Genomic DNA, 6500 nt, shown 5'->3' with positions numbered 1-6500 from the left:
TTTTCTCGTCTCCTGCTTCTAAAATGTCGTAATGTCTCTACAGTGGCGCCCGAACTAAAAGATGGACAATGACGATTCTCCACAACCAGGATTTTGGGACTGAGGATTAAAGGACCATTTAAAAGGTGGAGTATATAAGGTATTTCTCCTGCGTTCTTAGCATGCCTCCGTGGTGTAGTGGTCATCAAGCTCGACGCGTATTCGAGACGTCAGTGGTTCGAGTCCCAGCGAAGTCATTTCTCATTTTTCATCTCTCCTGCTTTCAAAAAATACATAATGTCTCCTCTACAGTGGCGCCCGAACTAAAAACGTGGTGGATGATGATTCTTCACCACCAGGATTTGATGATTGGGTCTCCTAAAACCCAAATCGCCCTTTAAAAGGTTGAGTATATAAGGTATTTCTCTCGCCTTCTTAGCATGCCTTCGTTGTGTAGCGATCAGCGCGCTCGACGCGAATTCGAGAGGTCCGTGGTTCGACTCCCGGCGAGAGCACTGCTCTTTTTTCACGTCTGATGTTTCGAAATAAATTAATACCTCTACAAACTGATCTTAGATTACGAATTTTAGTGTTATTTCCCCTGGAATATTTAAGAAGAGAATATAAGGAAGCCAAATCTATCAGTTTACTTATTCATAACGAAAAGAGAATACTAGACATTCAAATTCACACTTTTCTTATATAGCTTTAATATAGCTTTAAAATGTTTCCTTGCATCATTAAAAATGTACCTTCTAATCTAAATTTTGAAGGATAATTTAAAAGGAATGTAGCTTGAAACCTTTTCATTTTTCATGATAGGGTGTTGTTTATACTGCAACACTTGTTTACATATTCACTAATGTGTGAGTGAAAAAATGTTAGTTTCTTCAATGCATATCAAATAATTTAAAATACAAGAAACTGACTTCAGGATAAAGTAAAAAGTAGATTTTATTTGACTTCAAAATCCACAAGCAGGTACACAAATGGACATAGTGTAATCCCATTGAGATATCAAGTAAAAGACGCAAAATGAAAGAAAGAAAGCCAAAAGCAAGTAGGTGATAAAATACATGGTGTTTGTTTCTTTGATATAAAACAGTGATTTATATGGCTTGACGACATCGATTGCTACAATATTTGATGGTGCAACATATTGTGTGACATAGAAACAACATCGCAATAATGCATGAACAACAAACGGCCATGTTCACTGAACAGTAAAGACATAACAGTTACGAGTTTAATATGGCGAAGCAGGGTTGAAGGTAATACAAGGAAAAATAGTAGCGACTAATAGGCACATTAAAAAGCATACTCTGTTCGACAACTAACATATTAAACTTTATCAAGCTTTAAAATATAGATATAAGCTATGAGGTTTGTTCCCTTACATATATTTTGAGCTTGCTGCATAAGAATTATGCACACACTACACAAGTAATTCATTACAAATGATCGCTGAACAAACATTACCCAAAGTTAAAGGAAATAAAAGAGCTGGACAAAGTGCAACTTGTTGTTTAATGTTATTCTTAAAAGTTATGTATAATTTACTCCGAGAAAAATATTTAAATACATAAAAGGCTTTTAACTCTTTTTTAGCTTTGCCTCATATATATATGGCATCATCTTAACAGCATAAATTTCTCCTTTAATTTAAAGGCGACTTAATTGGAAATGAAGCACATAAACGTAAAATATATTGGGTTGAAATATAAGTAATGGCCGTTTATGTTGTGTTTAAAATGAACGCGGTAAAAATAAAAAAAAATGTTGGCATAATGTTTTGTGTTATTCGTAAAAGAATCTTTCCCTCTACAAGATGGCATATTTGATTTTTTTTTTGTCTGAGCTAATGTTTGTTATTTTTCAGATCATTAAAGTGTAGTGAAAAGTCGGCAAAAATCAGCATTTTCGACACCTTCTTCTTTTCGCGTTTAATCGAGGCACCGATGCTGCTGCAGAAGCTGCCCGAGAGATTTGTGAAATGTATGGAAAAGGAGCAATGCTCCTGAATGAACTGCAAGAGAACTGCTCCAAATTCAAAAATGGAAATTTCGACATCGAAGACGCTGTTTGTTCTGAACGACCAAATGAGTTTGATGAAGAGCGTTTGAATCAACTTCTGCACGACGACGCGCGTTAAACCACTCGATAATTAGCCGAACGAATGGGTTGTACCCAAATTCGACATCTTGGGTCTATGAGGAAAATCCAAAAACTCGGATATTCTTGCCTAATAATTGTTAAAATAAAAATTTTAAAATAGAAAAAAATTATACAAAACATTTTATCGTAGGAAACGGACCTATGTCAGATTACCCACAAATCGAAACACATTTATTCAAAATCTAAATGAGTAAAATTTGCTTTATTTCCCAATTTTAATAAAGTGAAACTCCTAAAAATTAATTATTTTCACAGAAATGGTAGTTTCGCAGTCTTTCTGTAATTTTTACAAGATTGTAATTTATTAAATACAATAGAGATAATGCATAGACATTTCAAATTTCTAAATTCGATTGCCTTATTTTAATCGAAATGTCATTAAAGTAATTTAAAATAGATAATTAATGGATATACACGTACTATATTAATACGTTTTGCATCCGCTATATTTGAGGAGAGCATTCTTTTCCAAATATGTAGCCTTAAATAAATCTATCACGGAGAATAATACCTTTAAAACCGAAGCAATTTCAGCTCTATTACTTGGATTCCATAATGTTTGTTGTCCTTTGTTCTTGCTCCTAGTGCATATTAAATAGCTGCAGCGGAAGTTGAGCTATGAAAGAGTTTCTACTACTGAAAATTACTTTCAGCGCGATATTTGTACGACAGGCTCTATCATGTGTTTATCTGTCAGCAGAGTCACATGTTAATCAGTAATTGAGTCACCCAGGTTATCTGGCAATACAGTCCTTATAATAGTTAAGATTTTTTACATTCACTACTTGCAAAAGGAAATTAATGGTAAAATTTAAATAATTAATAAGAATGTTTTAAGTTTGGTTAAACGTTTTGAGATTCTATTATTGGTACAGTTACAGTGAGTTTACAAATAGACTTCAGCAGATCTAGTTTGGTGAATTAGTGAGCTAAGGACAGCTGAGTTAAAATAAGGGTACATTGCAAACATTTATTAATTAAGAGACTAAATTTATCAGATAATCTCATTATTGTTTTTCCATCTAAGCATTCAGAATAATTAATTTAAGTGCTTTGATATCTTAGAACTAACATGAAAGATAAAAGGAAAATTTTTACATCTTTTTGGAAGGCAGGTATATGCTATCATATGCCTTTTATATTTAGGCTTTACGAAACGATATCCAAGACCACTGCAAAGAAAGAAATCCCAGAAGATTATTTCCAAAGAAAATGATATTCCACATTTTTCTTTACATTTATATATAACTTTATGTATAAAACTTCTGTACGCATTCCTAATGACCTGTCGAAAAGTACCTTAATCCTATGGTAAGAATTTCTACCTGTTGTTCTCGATACCAAAATGTGTTTTCTTGTGTCTTTTCCCAATAGTTGATATGTGGTTGCTAACTAGTTTATACTTTCAGCTTTCAGTTGTGTCACTAGGTTGGCCTTTTCCTTTTTAGTCAGTTCATCGTAGGGAAACACGACTGCTATCTATTAGGATAAAAGAGACGTAAAGGAAAACAATTCGTATGATTTGACTTCGGTAGAATCTACTGATATGATGCACAGTTAACCAAAAGACATTTATTGAACTCTCTAATGATTTTCTTGGAGTATGGACAGTAAAGAGTATTTAGCTGATTTGCTTTTGGAATAAAAACAAGTCCTCACTTTATTGAATTTTAATTTAGGTTAAATTAATTTAAGACTTAAGTAGAGAATGCTTTTATTTAACAGCTTATGTAAAGTTGAATAGTTCAGAAGTTACAGAGCAGCTAGATTAAAATTCAGTTCCTGCTCTTCTACGAGGTAATTTAATTTAACTATACTGTTTGTAAATTAAAGCTCAATTGGAATTGTATATTTTTTTAAACTGAAGCTGCAGAAATTAAATTTAATTTGCGTTCAAAGAAAATTTCTTGGTTAATTAAGTTGTTTTGCGGTAAATATTCCATTCTTTTAAACAAAGCGTTTTGAGATATGTTTCTCTTTCTGAATATGTTGCTGATTTGCTGTGATATGATCATTTAAACAATCCATATCTCTTAATACGGAATCTCCCTCTACTTTATTTAACAACGTTCATCCGAATGAAAGAGCACCGAAACGCACAATTTACGCATTTAGCAACGAAAACTCATAATATCTTAGTACCATATGGCTCAGGTATGAGTGGAATGCTGAACACTTTGGGGAGGATGATACTGTTATCGTGTAGAAAAAAAGAAGTAAAAGAAACGGTACTTGTAGCATTTGGAGTAGGAGAACTAAAAGGTTTAATGTGGCATTTAAACTAACCAATTTGAACAAAACTTTTATGAAGGCTACGGGATAAAACTAAAATTTGGGTTAGAAACTAAGAAATACTTATCACTGTTTGTAGGAAAAACTACATAATGCTCCAGACAGTCAAATGACATGAGAAAGGAAAACAAAATTACGGTAAAGCAAATTTTACGGAAAACATGCTCACAATTATCAATTTCAAGAATATATGAATTCAGAACCACCACCGAATAGCAGTTTCAGCACGATCCTAACTTACCACCTTGAGATTTCTTTCAGTTCACTGATTGATGAAATACACAGATAGAATTCACTTCGAGCCAGACCACAGTTAGAGGTTTAGAACTAGTTCTATGCCTAAATTTATTCTTTTAAAAATATGCCATGTAAATCTTGGTTGTTCAATGGAATGCACGTTTTGATAAGTGACCAATATTTTTCATATCTTAATCCCTTCCGTGTAACTTTCACGCAAATGTTATAAAAGTACAAAGTCTTTGTTTAAAAAATGCACAGAAGACACATTTTTAAATTCAATATATTATTTAAGATACCTAAGTTCTTTATTGCTTTATTCAATATAGAACCTCTCTAAAATTTTAATCCAGTAATATTACAGAAGCGAGAAAGAGGATGGGAACCTTATCCCTTCAAACAAACAAACAAATCATAATCAGTAAGTGGTTAATATAGCATAGAGTTTTATAAATTCATGTATTTTTTGTCATGTGAATACTGAAATATTACCCAGGATTTTTTAAGAGTTACAATATTAAGGGGTCTATTTATGTATCTGACAAAATTTAATTCTTTATCATGGCATAGAGCTCTGTGTTTTACATAAAAAATCTTAGGATATATATGTTGTACCAGATTATATATGCATATTACGGCTTGTATGTGGCAAATTAAACTCAAGAGCCAAAAGATTACAAAAGCTGAAAAATAATAAGCTGAAGTTTACAATTTTAGTTACAGAGATTAAATATAGAAAAGATTCTTGCATTTTATTGAAGATAATAAGCTGTTCAAAAATTTCTCTAGTACAAAGTAATAACCGAAATATACTAAAAGGAAGTTTCAAATAAATCAATAAAGCTAAATAAAGTAATAAACAGTGATGATGATAATAACAGTAATAATAATAGATTATTATTACCATTATTATCATCATCTCTGTTTATTACTTTTTATTTCACAGTATTATATTTATAAGACAAATTAGTTGAACTTCCTGTTTATATTTATTGTGGATCACATTATTACGCGATTAGTAGAGTACTAGATTATTAGGAAGCAGTTTTAGAGTAGTAGTCTGGAATATTAGTGACTAATATTTTACATTCCAAACTTTAGTAGATAAATTATCGGTTTTAAATTATAGTGAAATAAGTTTTTACATAATATAGATTGACAGTTGATCCTGCGTTAAGGAAATACACCTGAGTAATAACTTCCAATAAAATTCACCTCTGTGCTCCGCTAATTGGTTAAGTTAATAATACTCCCTTTTCTTTGACAGAGAACATAAAATACTCAAAATATGTCTCTATAAATAATTTGGGCAACGATGTTCAGCTAACAAAAGAATATAAAGGCAGATACACGTGCAGATAAAGAATGAAAATTTGCCTTAACGCAAAACACTGCTAATACATGCTAGTTGTCGAACAATTAAAAATTCAGGCTTTTAATAATAAAAATCGAAGAAAATATTTCGAATCTATATGCTACGAAAAAAAATACAGACTCCATAAATTAATTAAAACATAAACCTCTTATATATAATTAAAGTTAAGAAATCTCTATATGTTTTCGCATTTCATTCGCTTAGTGACTTTTGAAATTCTGTTATAATGTATGATGTTTGAGAACTAAAATAGAGTCATTTGACAACCTATAAGATGCACATATTTGAGATAAAATGCGATAATATTTGTTTACAAAATAAAAATGATGTATAACTTTACATATATATTTTAAATTAAATGTATAATAGAAATGTGTTAAATTGCTTATACTCCAAATGAAGTAAAACCTACGAATACAAATACATACAGTACACAAAATCC

The sequence above is a fragment of the Stegodyphus dumicola genome, chromosome 8 (genome assembly GCF_044657685.1).
Source record: "Stegodyphus dumicola isolate Sdum_Otavi_A_Nest chromosome 8, ASM4465768v1".
In the NCBI taxonomy this organism is placed as follows: domain Eukaryota; kingdom Metazoa; phylum Arthropoda; class Arachnida; order Araneae; family Eresidae; genus Stegodyphus; species Stegodyphus dumicola.
This window is presented reverse-complemented; position numbering follows the sequence as displayed.